The sequence below is a fragment of the Podarcis bocagei genome (assembly GCF_964188305.1).
Source record: "Podarcis bocagei genome assembly, chromosome: 11".
Lineage (NCBI taxonomy): Eukaryota > Metazoa > Chordata > Lepidosauria > Squamata > Lacertidae > Podarcis > Podarcis bocagei.
Genome location: NC_138136.1, coordinates 25,833,745 through 25,848,656, shown reverse-complemented (window position 1 = coordinate 25,848,656; position 14,912 = coordinate 25,833,745). Strand labels below are relative to the sequence as shown.

Genomic DNA, 14,912 nt, shown 5'->3' with positions numbered 1-14,912 from the left:
AGGGGAAGTATAGAGGATCTGAAGAAAAAGGAGAAATCACACAAAGGGGCTATTGGTTTTACACACGCACGCACACGCACGCACACACAGAGAGAGAGAGAGAGATTGTTCTGTATTATTATGTGTACCAGACTCCAAGTTGTAGCAGGTTCCAGGGATTTCACCCCAATCCCTTGGATTGCTTTCCTTAGAATGAAGGTCACTGGAGACAAGAGATGGTGGAAAAATTCACTGCAAACAGAAGGAAACATCAAACTGGTCCATGATCTGCTCGCCCACTCTCTTTGCAAAGTGGTCTTGCGTGCATTGACTTTCTGAGTAATTCCCAATTCCAGGAGGGGGGGGGGGATGTAGAGAAGTTGCGGGGGAAGGGGATTTTCCAAATATGATTCCATTTGTTTCAATACTATTTAGTCACCTACCATCATCATCAATGTTTGCTCTTCACTATGCTAACTAGGTACTGCTGAAATGTGCATGCGCTAACTTCTGTCTCATTGATTCACTGCTGAAGTGATTATGTTAACCATTAACCACCATTAACATTCATCGTTTTATTGTTAACCTTTCTATCTCCTTTTTTGTCCCCTGTGACTTAACAAAACGCTCACAGAAAGCGTAGTCATCGTATTATGTCTTAATGTGAATCTTTGATATTTGTTAATGTAACCAGAAATGGGTTTTATGGGGGTTTTGTGAGTGTTAAAATGAAGGTCTGATGCATTTCTTTTGTAGTAACGTTATTACATTATTTATTACAACATTATAAAAAGGTAAAGGGACCCCTGACCATCAGGTCCAGTCGTGGCCAACTCTGGGGTTGTGGTGCTCATCTTGCTTTATTGGCCGAAGCCGCCAACATGACGAAGACGCTTCTGGCAAACCAGAGCAGCGCACAGAAACGCCGTTTGCCTTTCCGCCGGAGCAGTACCTATTTATCTACTTGCACTTTGACATGCTTTCAAACTGCTAGGTTGGCAGGAGCAGGGACCGAGCAACGGGAGCTCACGCCATCACAGGGATTCGAACCGACGACCTTCTGATCGGTAAGTCCTAGGCTCTATGGTTTAACCCACAGCGCCACCTGTTAATATTATAATATTATAATCTGTTAACATTATAATAAATGGTTAATTATTACTTTTCACTATTGGTCCATGCAAAAATACAAACGGAGGTGGTGATGGGGTTGTTCTTTTTTCTGGGCAAAGTTTGACAATGGGTTGAGTCAGGAATCACAAGCACACCTTGCAAGCCATACTTGAACAATGTGAACTGTTTTTTTGTGGTAGCGGGGGCATATGGAGGGAAATCATAAACACACAGGGCCCTGAAATTTATCTCATTCTAGAATTAAGTGGTTTCTTTGGCGGACTGGGGGTGAAGGGAACACACTTGCCCTGCCCCTATAAAATTTATTTTACTGCCTTCTTCACCACCACTCATTTGCCACTAGTTCATCCTCAAAATCAGTACAATTTCTGAGAGGTGCTCTCTCTTGCCCGCAATCGTTTTTATATATAAATTCAGCCAATGTTAATTTTCCCAAGCCACCCTACTAGATTCCTAGCCATTAAGCAACTCTCCCTGCAATTCATTACCATTCCAGTAGTACCACTTAAAAACAATTGTTTCCAGTGGAGCCTCCACATTCTGTGGCCATCACTCTTTCTGGTCAGAACTGCAGGGGAAATATCAATGACAATTAGTGACTGAGTGTGCAATGACCAAAAGAAGAAATCTCTCTATCCTAAAATATTGACATTGAACGAGAGTGCAAGGGAGGCCCGACTTTAGTTGTCATTCTCAAGGAAGAGTCAGTCTCTGTGCTGGGAGAAGGTGTGGGGATTTCATTTTGCAAAATACAAACCAACAATCAATGCAACGGGTCACTTATTTGCCTGACATTGTAAGTTGTTAATATGCCAGCTACCTGACAAGAAAAAAATTGACAAAGAACAGTAACTCCAGAGTGGCGAGGTCCATCACCTCTTCATCCTCACTTGAACAGACAGTAACCCTGAGGCAAGAGGCATACTTCAATAGGCAATTACCAGCTCACTGAGTTTGCAGACAGCTCTGAAATAATTGTCAAAAACATAAACAATAGCATGATTTTCAAAAAGCAAAGCACTGGATCAGGAATAATTTTTAAAAAGTGACGTGAGAAGTGAAGGGAAACCGTATGTGTGACGTGTCTGTTGAATCGTAATCCAAACCGGTACCAAAAATCAGATTACATCCCTACTGGAGACCAATGGAATATTTAGGATATAAGGTTTTATTTACACTATTCACAGGCTGCATGTAAGATGAAATCCATCATCATCATGGATTTATTAATCGCCTTCTAAACAACCATCACAAGGCAATTTACACATATTAAAAACAATTTTTTTAAAAAAAACAACAACAGCAAATACATTTAAAACAAGGCTGAAACCCTAACAAAGTAAGACACTCATGGTAAAGACCTATTTATACAGCTGGGAAAGCCTTTCTGATCAAAAAGGGTTCACAGCATTAGTACTCCAACGTATCTTGCTCCCCCATTTCACACAAACAAAGTCCTTGATGACATTACCTCCAACCAGAATACGGGGTGTGCCCATAGTACATTCAGCTATTTCGTTTATGTGGCAACACATCACCTGCACTAGGCCATCTTTTATTTTTTTATACTTTTTTATTTGATTTTTAAAAATATAAACACACAACAAACATCAATTCAAAATCCAAATACTGAGATTCCTCTGAATCTCCTGACTCCCCCCCCCCCATCCCTTCCATGGGTCCTAGTAAAAATAATTACAGTGGTACCTCAGGTTACATACGCTTCAGGTTACAGACTCCGCTAACCCAGAAATAGTACCTCGGGTTAAGAACTTTGCTTCAGGATGAGAACAGAAATTGTGCTCTGGCCGCACGGCGGCAGCAGGAGGCCCCATTAGTTAAAGTGGTACCTTAGGTTAAGAACAGTTTCAGCTTAAGAACGGACCTCCAGAACGAATTAAGTACTTAACCCAAGGTACCACTGTACAACTGCATATCAGTATTTATCCAAATATTTTTCCTTCTAAATTGTCCATAGTTTCTGTTACTTTATGTGTGATGAAAATCCTGCCAGTGTCTTAACCTGCTTACAGTGGTCTCATATATAAATTATAAACTTTTCCCATTCTTTTTTGAAGTTCTTGTATTCTTGATTTCTGTGCTTCCCAGTTATTTTTGCCATTTTAGTATAGTCTATCTCATCTTGATTTGCTATTTTTCTCCGGTCGGGGTTGACTCTTCCTTCTGTCTCTGTGCCAGTAGCATCTGTGTTGGCCATCTCTTTATTGATGGAAAGGTCCATTCTCCCAACAAAAGAGGATCTGGCAAGCTAAGCTTCTCCAACCAGTTTGTTCTCTTTTTCTGCAGAATCCAGTCTTACAGCTACAGAATCACCGGGATGGAGGAGACCATGAGAGTTCTTTAATCCAACCTTCCATTTCATTACAATATTTAAGGTATCTTAAACCTAAAAATATGTACCCACTTCTTCTTAGCACCCATGGTATTTAAGGCTTGTCAAGTACACAGAAATAATAGAATTGTAAAATTGGGAGGGACCACGGGCATCCTCTAGTGACACCCCCTGCAATACAGAAAAATATTTCACCCCATGTGGGGCTCAAACCCACAACCCAGAGATTAAGTGTCTTGTGCTCTACTGACTGAGCCATCCTCACGTTAGATGATTCTATATGAATGATCAGGTGGCTGGGTGGGATGGTGCTGCAGATTCAAAGACAGCAACAAATGTTGAGTCTAGTATGAGGAATCCTTTCTCTTCACATGCACTGTCAAAAACGTACTACTATTTTTAAGAATACCCATCTCAGATTCATTCATTCATATATGATGCACGCTCCCAAGATTAGCTGCTCTACAGAATGATGACACATGAATTCAACATACTAGAGAAATATAGACACTGACATCATGTTCGGGAGGAAGAGGATTGAGATGCTAGCTGGCACACGCTCGCCTTCCTTGGAAATAAATTGGCTGTCTCTTTTTCAACTTTGGACTGATCTGCTCACTCAAAACGGCATGTTTCAAATGGCAGAAGCAAATGGTATTAAATAGCAATTAAGGGTAAAATGTTCTCATTGATTGCAAATGCAATGAAGAATAAAAAAAAAGATCTCAGCAACCTACAGCTATAATGTCAAGATTTAATAGAGTGGGAGGTTTCTGTTTGTTTGTTTGTTTTCCCTTCCTCTTTGGGAACATGGAAATGTGATGCAAAGGTCTCAACACAGAGAGACTTCAAAATATTTGTAGCCTTCCACAGAGGCTTGCAAATTGACCGATGTCTCGGCGAAATGGGTTTTTACAGTTTCCACAGACCTTGGAAAGTGTATTGGGGCGGGGGGGGTCGTTAGGGTTGGACCATAGCTCATTAGCAAAATGCATGCTTTGCAAGCATAATGTTGCAGGTTTAATTCTTGGGATCTCTGGATAAAAGGATCAGTTACCCAGAGTAAGGGAAGATGACTTCACTACCACCACTGAGAAAAGACAATCCTCGGCTAGCTGGATAAATACAGGGGTCTCCCCACTTATGCATGGGGCTATGTTCCTAGGTACCATGCATATACATGAAACCGCTTATCATGGGGAACACAAAAAATCCACAAAAATCCTCCAAATTCCACCACCACCGCTACCTCCAAAACTTCCTTTCTCAAATTCCAGCTCTCCACAGGCCTCAAAGGTCAGTGCAAAGTCTCATGAGATTGTGTTTGCAAAGGCTCCTGGGATTACTAGCTGTTTCCCTGCTCTTTTTGCCCCATTTTTGCAGTTTTCCCACTTGGGGTGCCATTTTTGCCCTTTTTGAAGCCCTTTTGCAATTAAAACCAATTTATTTAATAATTTCCTGGTGCCAAAAGCATACGCGGTTGTGCGTGTGAGTGAAACGTGCATAAGTGGGGAGACTCCTGTAGTCTGACCCGATTTAAGCCGTGGTGGCTGGTGCCCACAGGACTGGCAGGGTGGCGATATGGGCGAAGCCAAAACCAATAACAGTGGCACCAACTAGTTGTTGTTTTGTCCCATCCTCCTCCCTACTGAGTTCTACGACGGCAGCATTAAGACCAATGAGGAGGAAGCTGGCACCCAGTGCCGCCCTCTGGACTGGATATAAGAAGATGGGCAGACGGGGACTTGTTGAAGGCAGAGAGAGGCTGGAAAGGGTAGTGCCCCATTTTCCCTAATGAACCAGCCTGCACTGGGTTCAAGGCAATTTCCTCTCCCTGTTATAATAAAAGGCAGCTTGCTCATAAGAAAAAACATGTTTAGCCAGAGTTTTCCTTTCCTCCAAAGGTAGCATTACCAGACACACAGGATGCTTTGCTCATAATAACACAAGCAAATTTTTGAGAATAATTTGTTTAGTGGGGATCATTAGGCACTCCAAAGACAGAACTACTGTATACACAAAGGGTATGATGCCATTTTGCAGATGACTCGCAAGCTGTCCTTTACTCAAGACAAGAAATCACACAGGAGGGAATGTTTCTTTGGAGGCAGCCTTTGCAAACACACAGCTGATTTTTGTCTTAATTTATATCATCCCGCCCCTCCCCCTGCCTCCCCGTCATTGCTAAAGCTTTGCTGTCTGATAAACAGGTAGCAGAGCTCATGATTATGCCAGGAGGGATATAAAGCTATTCATGCTGTCAGAAATAATCTCCTGGAGTTTAAAGATGGTTGTTAATTTAGAGGGGGCCTGCTCTGGCACTGTTTGTCATTTTCCTACCCGGTTTGCCTTTCCTTGTCTCGGCGCCTTCCCATGTTGTTCTGTGTACTTTTGCAACCCACAAACATGAAGAGGAGCACAGGAATTGCATGAAAGCACCCCCTCTGGCATATTCACTTGCCTGCAGATCTGCTTGCAAATAGGAGGAGCACCTACCCAGGTTTGGCTCTGGGTTTTCAAAGAGACCCTGGGCAATACACTCTTAGGGCAGCAGTAAGGATCCACCTCATGAGAAGAGAAGACTCCCTGGAAAAGACCCTGATGTTGGGAAAGATTGAGGGCACAAGGAGAAGGGGACGACAGAGGACGAGATGGTTGGACAGTGTTCTCGAAGCTACAAACATGAGTTTGACCAAGCTGTGGGAGGCAGTAGAAGACAGGTGTGCCTGGTGTGCTCTGGTCCATGGGGTCACGAAGAGTTGGAAACAACTAAACAACAACAAGGAACTAGGTCCAGGTAAAAGGCCAGATCCTTATCTTCCTCCATTTCCTGTGGGTCAAGGTGACCCCCTGTCCAGGAAGCTTCCCACCCTCTGTAGCCCCTCTGCCATTACTGTTGTTGATACCCATCCCTTGGCCCTGACCCTCTGGGAAAAATCTACAATGCTGTTCTGATGGAAAGGACAATGGAGATGGAGACCTCTGCTCCTTCTCCTTGCTCCTTGCTCACTGCCAAGCACAAAGAAGAACAGTTAGTGGCAACAAGCAAGAGTAGAAGGCAGGGTAAATTTGAGACTGGCAGTGCTCCCTCTGCCATTGGCGTAGACAGGATTTTTGTTATGGGGGGGGAGGGCAGAACCTCATATTTGTATTGATTTGTATTGATTTAGATTGATTTATGGGGACAGCTGTCCCCTGGCTACGCCCATGCCCTCTGCTGGTGTGTGAGTCTTGACATATGCCCCTTTATCAACTTGCCACTGGAGTTCCTTACCAGTGAGTGGCAAACCATGCGATTAAACAAGTTTTGTTTTTCAGATGGTGATCAACAGGGCCTGTCAATTTAGATGGTGATCAACAGGCAATTTAGAGCAGATAAATAATAGAACAGCAGGAATAAAAGAGGAAAGCAGCTTACCTTGTTCTTGAAGGGGAAAGGAGCCATCAGTAATTAGGCATTTCTTTCTCTTCTCCTAGCTCTTACTGTCTCCTGCAGCAATGTAAATGGAATGTGGGGATAAGAGTAACTTCACTCAGGGCAGGTCTAATATATTTTGCTGCCTGAGGCAGAATAGCAAACGGTGACACACACCTTCCTGCAAGTTAAGATGCACAGTCCCCCAAGTCCAGTCCCTGTGACAGAAAATTAAATAACTAACCATTTTCTGCCCTTTCATGATACACAAAATCAGCTGCCTGAGGCAGCCACCTCTGTCTAATGACAGGGCCAGCCCTGATTAATTGGAGAAGATTTTCCTAATGGGAGTAATTGTGTTCTACCAGCTTGTCTAAGACACTTTGGGATGCTTGGTCTCTCCTCTGGATTTTCATATATATTTATTGACTTAAGATTTTAAAATTTTATTTGTTGCTTTCTCAGGAGAGCACGCTCGAGGCAATGTACAATTCAACACCCATATAAATACAATAGAATACTATAAAAATATAGAAATCAATAAAACAACATCAGAGCATTCAATGAAAAGCAACAGTGTTCATTCATAGTCCCAAATCTCATTTTAAAAGAGAGGATTTCATCTGCTTCCTAAATACAGTAGGAGTTTGCAAACTTGATTCAGGACAGAGTTCCGGAGGGACGGTGGAATGAATGACAGATAAAACCCTGGCCTTTGCCTCCATCAGTTAAACATCACAGATTTGATGGGACAAAGAGCAGAGCATCCCCTGCAGGTTTTAAGAACACTGTGGGGTTTATCTAGTTGATGCAGGCATGTGGCAGATGAAACTGAAGCCTGTTCAGTGTGTATCCAAAGTCCCGCACACGGGTCATTCCGTTTCAGTGCCGTTTCGGCCAACAGGTCAATTTCTCTGTGTCTGCTAGTTTCTGGATTGAAACTGCACCGAAAAATGCTTCCAGCGGGGTGCAGAGGCGAGGTGGTAGTTGCTGCATTACGAGATGGCCTCCCGCCACTAAGACTTAATAATGAATAAGGTAGGCTGAGATCAATTCATTTATTTCAGAGTCAACTATCTGCCATTCGAAATGAGCTTTAAAACAAATAAAGTGGAGTATTGATGCAGTTAACCCAAGCGTGGCTCTGTTCACTGATGTGAATCCTTTCCAATCCATTTACATAAGCACTCTCCTTTATGCCGCATCTTTGCTGTGAATTCTTGCCAATTCTCCCTGAACTGTGGGGCAAAATACTCTTTCCTCCTCCAACACCGCCATCATCCAACCACCTCCTCCTCCTACTCTATAGTGCTCAAAAGGCTCCATTTCAATTTCAGTGCACACTGTAAAAGGAAGAGATTTGGGAAGCCTTTGGTTGTTTTGCTTGCTCGTACTGAACTGTCTATCGTCTCCGAAGCTTGTTAAAGAAGATTTAACATAATGAGTGGCAGCATGCTCGTTAAAACTGGGTGGGGGCTGATTGGGGGATTTGAGGCAAATGAGCGCAAAGTTTTCAGCCGCTCGCGTTGCAGTCAAAGACGCTGCACAACAAATCCCCACAGGAGCCCTCCGAGTTGGCTGTGTTATTAACGAGTATGTGTGATTGGTGCAAATGAGTCATGCCGAGTTGTGGCACATTCCTGTATTCTTAAATGTCTCTTTACAGCATGTGTCAATATGGCAAGGTTATAACTACCAGACACACAGAGACCGGGACGCTGACAGGGAAGATGTTGAGAACAGCAGTGTGCTGGCAATCTAAATATTTAATATGCAGACTGTTGTTTTTTAACTCTTCCCGTGAAAATATTCTCAAAACAACGTTTCGCCGCGCCATAGCAATTTGTTCCTTTGCATGACGCTCCGTATGGGGGAAGGCAATTGTCCAATCCATTTTAAATTGGAATTGTACAGAATCAACAGTGACTTCACGTCAAAGCGCTGTTGATTTAAGGAAGGCCCATTTTTGTCCTTTGATAAAATCCTGGGTTTTTCCCTTTATTTCCTAGTTGCGATTGTCTGTGTGTGTGGTTTTTTGTTTTAAAGTAGAGTGTTTAGTTGAGTTGAGCTACCCACAAATCTAAATCAAACTGAAAGGAAAATGAAATGCAGCATTCTTCTTCTTCTTTTTAAGGAGGCAGAATCAAAAGCAGACTTTGCAAGGACCTACAGTACTGTAGCAAAAAGTGATTTATGAAATATGTAGGATTCTGCAGCCAGGGGGATTGTTAAATGGGAACATTGAAAAGCTGTTATATGATATGCAAAACAGTGACATCATTGACCTCCTTCTAGCATCTAGCCATGGCAGGCAATAATAGCCTCTCATAAGCTCTGTTTTTCTGCAGATTTGTGTGAGCTGAATACAATACAATTAGCCTTGGAAATTAGCTATACATGACACTGGCAAATGTTGTTCAGAAAAACCGGTCATGTTATACTCATTAAACTCTCCACTTCTTCAGCTCTTAAATTCATTATCTATACTGTAGTTTTCTGTGCAGGTCTGGAAACCTCATGAGACGATGCCCATGAAAAATTTAAGTTCCTCCGATTAGTATCTTAAATTTTAAAATAATTTCTCTCTTTTTCTCTCTCATAATGCCTAATGGAATAAACATGATTTTTAAGAAGTGACTTTAATAGGTCTATTGCTTTCATAAAGTGATCATAATACTGCAAAAGAGCAAATAAATTTGAGAAAAATATAAACATTAACATTTCATTTACTAAATTTAAAGTGAATGGCCTAGCATAAATACAGCTAAGGACTGAACTGAACTGAAAATTCATTTAGAGATTCTGTTTATATATTATTTCACTGCTTCAATACCACAAGAAATCTAGGAACCAATTTCTTTACATACATTATTCATTATGTTCGAAGTATGGAATCCTGCCAATAACACTAATAATTATCTCAGGGAAAATGTGTTTTAATGATATTTCAAACATAGCTACTTGAACTTCACATAAATCAGAGCAGTGTTAGGATTTTGGGGGGGTTGGGGAGCGGTAGATAAAATGAATAAAATCTTTCAGATACTATGACTTTAAATTAATTTATGTTGAACACAGTGGGTACCAGATTCAGTTCTGGTTGCCATGGCAACAGACACTGAAAATTTAAACATCCAGTGGCAGGCTGAATTCTCCACAAAGAGAGTTCTTTCACATTAAAATTATATACTGGTGAGCATTAAACATATCTACATGCAAACTACTTTTTAAAAAGAATGGACTGTTCAATCATTTCTTCTAGAGAGTGAGTGTTCAGATAATGTGCTCATTTGAGCTTTAGTTTCTATTAGATTTAAAGAGCAAAGAAAAACTACCTTATAAAAAGATCAAGCAGCTAATTATCAAAAGGTAATGGAGAAGAGAATCAAAATACATAAAATGACAGCACGTTTGTAATCGTAGTTTGATCATCAGTCTAGTTTGATGGATGAGAAAGATGCTGAGCTACATATTATTTCCATGCAAAATGAAACCAATACATTTATAGGACGTAGGTTAAATGCACAATGCTAATCTTCTCTGAATTCTGAAGCCTGATGATGCATACTAATTCCTCAGATGGTTCTTTAACAAGCTATAAAATTACTGGATTTGTGAGTGAGTGTGTTTTGAATCTATCCATGCAATTTTTGTCTCCATGCCTCGTCTGTTTCCTCAGATGCACATCTCCATTTACTCCCAGACTTGGAAATTAGAAGTAATGGATACAAGCCAAATGGTGAAGTAAGTGTGTTAGTAATTGCTATTAAAACAGTTATCAACAGATTTGGGTGCTGGGCCCATGCTATGCTGTGTTGCGGGAATTTTCTTTGCATGCTCAACACAGGAGATGACTGGGAGGAGGAAAGCTGTTTCAAATGTGGGAGATGGGATTCCGTTAACATTTGGACATGTTAATTTAAGCACTTGCCTAAATGTAAAGAGGGTCGCATTAGCATAAAACAACCTCTTTGTCTGTTTCCTTTAAAAGACCACCTCTCTGACAGCTAAAAAGCAGAGGAAGATTTAATTACGTGGATTCACAGCTGCCATTTCTGCTGCAGAAATTTCTTTTCAGGTAACAGTGATACCTCGGGTTACATACGCTTCAGGTTACATACGCTTCAGGTTACAGACTCCACTAACCCAGAAATAGTACCTCGGGTTAAGAACTTTGCTTCAGGATGAGAACAGAAATCATGCTCCGGCGCCACGGCAGCAGCAGGAGGCCCCATTAGCTAAAGTGGTGTTTCAGGTTAAGAACAGTTTCAGGTTAAGAACGGTCCTCCGGAACGAATTAAGTACTTAACCCGAGGTACCACTGTATTTCCATGTGTCCTTCTCTATTTGGTCCACTATTTGTACCAGCAAGCCAAGCAAAATACACAGCTGCCAAGCACAGGCTTGGTTTCTGATACTTTCCTGAAACAAGCTCTGATTCTAAGAGCACTTAAACCATGGTTAGCCAACATGTCTTATTGGTGCTAGGGAGGGTTAGCTGAGGAGTTTTAGCAAAGGAGTCTGAAGGCCTGGCTATGACAAAATCAGGCCTTCTCTCTTCGCTGTGTCCCTTGTTCCTTATTGCTGTAGTCTGAGCCACAAGCCACACAGGGCTGGGCAGTATCTGGTTTTCAACATCATGATATATCACCAGTTAAACATTGTGATATAAAGATATCACTATGTCTGAAATAAGAATGGAGCTATATAGAGGCACTGGCTGGCTGCACGGTTTCTCCCACATTGTGATTTTTGCATAGTGCGCACACACACACACACACACACACACACACACACACACACAGTGGCGTAGCGTGGGGGGTGCAGGGGGGGCCGGCCGCACCGGGCACAACATCTGGGGGTTAGGGTTAGGGGGCGCAAATCCACGGGTTAGGGGGGCGCAAATTACTTGCCTTGCCCCGGGTGCTGACAACCCACACTACGCCACTGCACACACATCATTATTTGTGATATATTGCCAAGTCAAGATTTATAAAACCAGTATCACGATATGGACTTCAACCCGGTTTTGGGCGATATATCTATATACTGCCCAGCCCGAACATTGAAACATGGATTGGGGAGCAGGGGGTGATACTTTCGTGTAGTAGGGGGCACTAGGGTGCCATTATATTGCACTTTGCTTCCTTACTATGATTATTCATATCCCCTCTTGAATGGTACAAAATCCTTCCAAGGTGGCTTACGTATAAATTAAAAATACTGTAATCAAACCACAGAAAGAAAATACTGAAATGTAATTCATCTAGACACTTCTTACATGGCAGTTGTCAGTCAATGCTGTCAGGGTGGTAAACAGACCAGCTAGACTAGGAGTAAGTGCTTATTAATAGAATATTTTTGCCTGCCTCCCTTTCTTGTCTCTCGATCAGTTGGTGGCACATGGTCATCCAGAGGTAGGAGGATGGAGAATGGAGCTGGAGAAAGCTCTGATGTCTTCTTTACCTGCCTGCCTCACTCTCCCGCCTGTCTATTTAAGACTTCAGTTGTGGACTTACTGTGGGGAGAAACCAGGCACTGCTCATTTAAATTAGGGGTCAAATCGAACCCAGAGCTGGCTACGGCGGAGCCAGAGCAAAGGCAGGGGCAGGAAAAAATATCCTTCCACTGCACCCAATCCAGAATGGACCTGGTTTACATTGCAATACGTTGACAGCAGGGTTGGCACAGGAGTAGAGTGTGTGGCAGCCTAGCCCCCAAACCATACAGTTTTAGGGGTTCCATCTGGCTAACAGAGGCCAACAGAACTAAGTAGGCTTGGCCAGGGTTGTCCAAACTTTCTCCAGCGTGTTGGATCAGGAGTTTGCATTGCTCTGCCCACTGCTGTGGGTCATAAAGAACTAGAAACCAAGAAACAAACCTTTATGCCACATTGTTCTGTATTTTGAAGTGTTGACTGCTGTTTCACAGAACGTAAAGGTGAAAAAACCCAGAGCAGAGGGAGGCTGCTAGAGTAAAGATGGTGGGCATGTGGCTTTCCAGATATTGTTAGACTCTAACCTTCATCAGTCTCAGGCTGCACAGACAATAGTTGGGGATTATGGGAGCTGTGATTATGGGATGCGGGTGGCACTGTGGGTTAAACCACAGAGCCTAGGACTTGCCCATCAGAAGGTTGCGGTTCGAATCCCCGTGACGGGTGAGCTCCCATTGTTCGGTCCCTGCTTCTGCCAACCTAGCAGTTTGAAAGCACGTCAAAGTGCAAGTAGATAAATAGGTACCACTCTGGCGGGAAGGTAAACGGTGTTTCCATGTGCTGCTCTGGTTCACCAGAAGTGGCTTAGTCATGCTGGCCACATGACCCAGAAGCTGCACGCTGGCTCCCTCGGCCAGTAAAGTGAGATGAGTGCCGCAACCCCAGAGTCGGCCACGACTGGACCTAATGGTCAGGGGTCCCTTTATCTTTACCTATGGGAACTGTAGTCCAACAACATTGGGAGGGCCATATCCCTGTGCTAGAGTCAAAGCTGAGGTACAAGATCACAGAGTTTTATTAAAAAAAAAAAGCAAGCAAGAGTAGAGGACAAAATGGCCCAGAAATTATGTTTCCCATGGTTTTTCATTTTTTGAATATATGAAGAAACAGCCATGTAAATTTGTTTCCCGTGACAGTGTGTTCATTTCCCCCAACACACACATGGATGTAATATCTATCACCAAAAAGCATTGGCGTTCCCTGAAATACATTGCATATGATCAGAATATACACCAATATGAGTTTCACATATTTATCCTCTTGAAGATCTAAAAACCATCCATTTTATTCTCATTATTATGCTTGCCAAAAATAAGTTGTTGCTTTTCTTTTTAGTCCTACCTGATTTAGTCCCCACACCACCACACTTCACCTCCTCTCTACCTTGCCCCCTTCTCCATTGTAGTATGACAGCTAGCCTAGACCTCTGTTGCCAAATATATATGATTTGTGTTTTTCTTGTAGATAATTTACTCTTTATCCGTCTTTACAACTCATCTCAAAAGGGCCTTTCTGCATCAAGGTAATACACTTCTCAGAATCCAGTCACAATTAAGTCCCCCCAAAAGGATAATTCAGGTTTAACTCGTCAAACATTGTTGCCATCTTCACAGCCTCCTGGTTTTTGATTAATTGATCCCAAAGTTCATTTTAAGCAAAATTTCCTTTCCCTTTTCAACAGTCGAATCAGAACTTATAAAGTGCTTACACAAAAGCAGCCCCAAGTCTTGCTGAAGATACAAAACCCATAGGTAGGCTTGTGGTGTTTGCAATTGCCCCTGAATAAACAGAGAGCAAGAGTGCATTTAGGTGTGCTGGATCTGGGTTTAGAGTAGATCTACTGAAAGCAATAGGGCTTTAATTAGCCATGACCAATCTAAATTCCACTCATTTCAATGGGCATAACTAAATCTGGCCTGCTACATGTCAGTCCATCTCTAACAGCATCATATGGTTATGAAAAGCTACTGTTTTAAGAGATCATAAAATATAAAACCTAATACTGAAACCCATTTGGGTAGTTCCAAAAAACCCACTCTCATCTTTGTCTTACACATCTTTGTTCAGGTTCAGATGATCAGAGCCAGCATATATTTGGACACAGTGGTGATTTTTGGTTTCCACATATTCAGGATTTAGGCATTCTCAGAGGATAGGCAATCACAGGAATACAAGAATCCCATAACCAAGCATACTAAAGAGGTCAGAAGACTGAGCTGAGCAAGCGTATTATGACAATGGGATGAGAACTCTGAGATAAAACAAGAAGGTCAAAGCTGGTAAATCAATCTGAGAGCATGTCGGAAACAGGGAGGCCAGCTAGAAACAGAACCAAGAGTAAAGAAGCATCTTCAGAGACAGGGAAGTCGAGGCAAGAGCGCTCAGGAAACTGAGGTAACCATTATTATTTATTTAATTTAAAATCTATACCTCATGATGTTTCCAAATAGGAACTCAAGGCAGCTAGCAAAAACAAAAGACAACATACAATATACAGATAGGTAGCCGTGTTGGTCTGCCATAGTCAAAATAAA

At 42.2% G+C, this 14,912-nt stretch overlaps 1 long non-coding RNA gene across 1 annotated transcript; it reads left to right on the top strand.

Moving 5' to 3' along the window:
• Positions 1-7,887: 7,887 nt before the first annotated feature.
• Positions 7,888-10,918, top strand: LOC308597020. Its single transcript, XR_014012804.1, has 3 exons — positions 7,888-7,919; positions 10,561-10,625; positions 10,873-10,918. It is a non-coding gene; the product is annotated as an uncharacterized lncRNA (long non-coding RNA).
• The last annotated feature ends 3,994 nt before the right edge of the window (positions 10,919-14,912 follow it).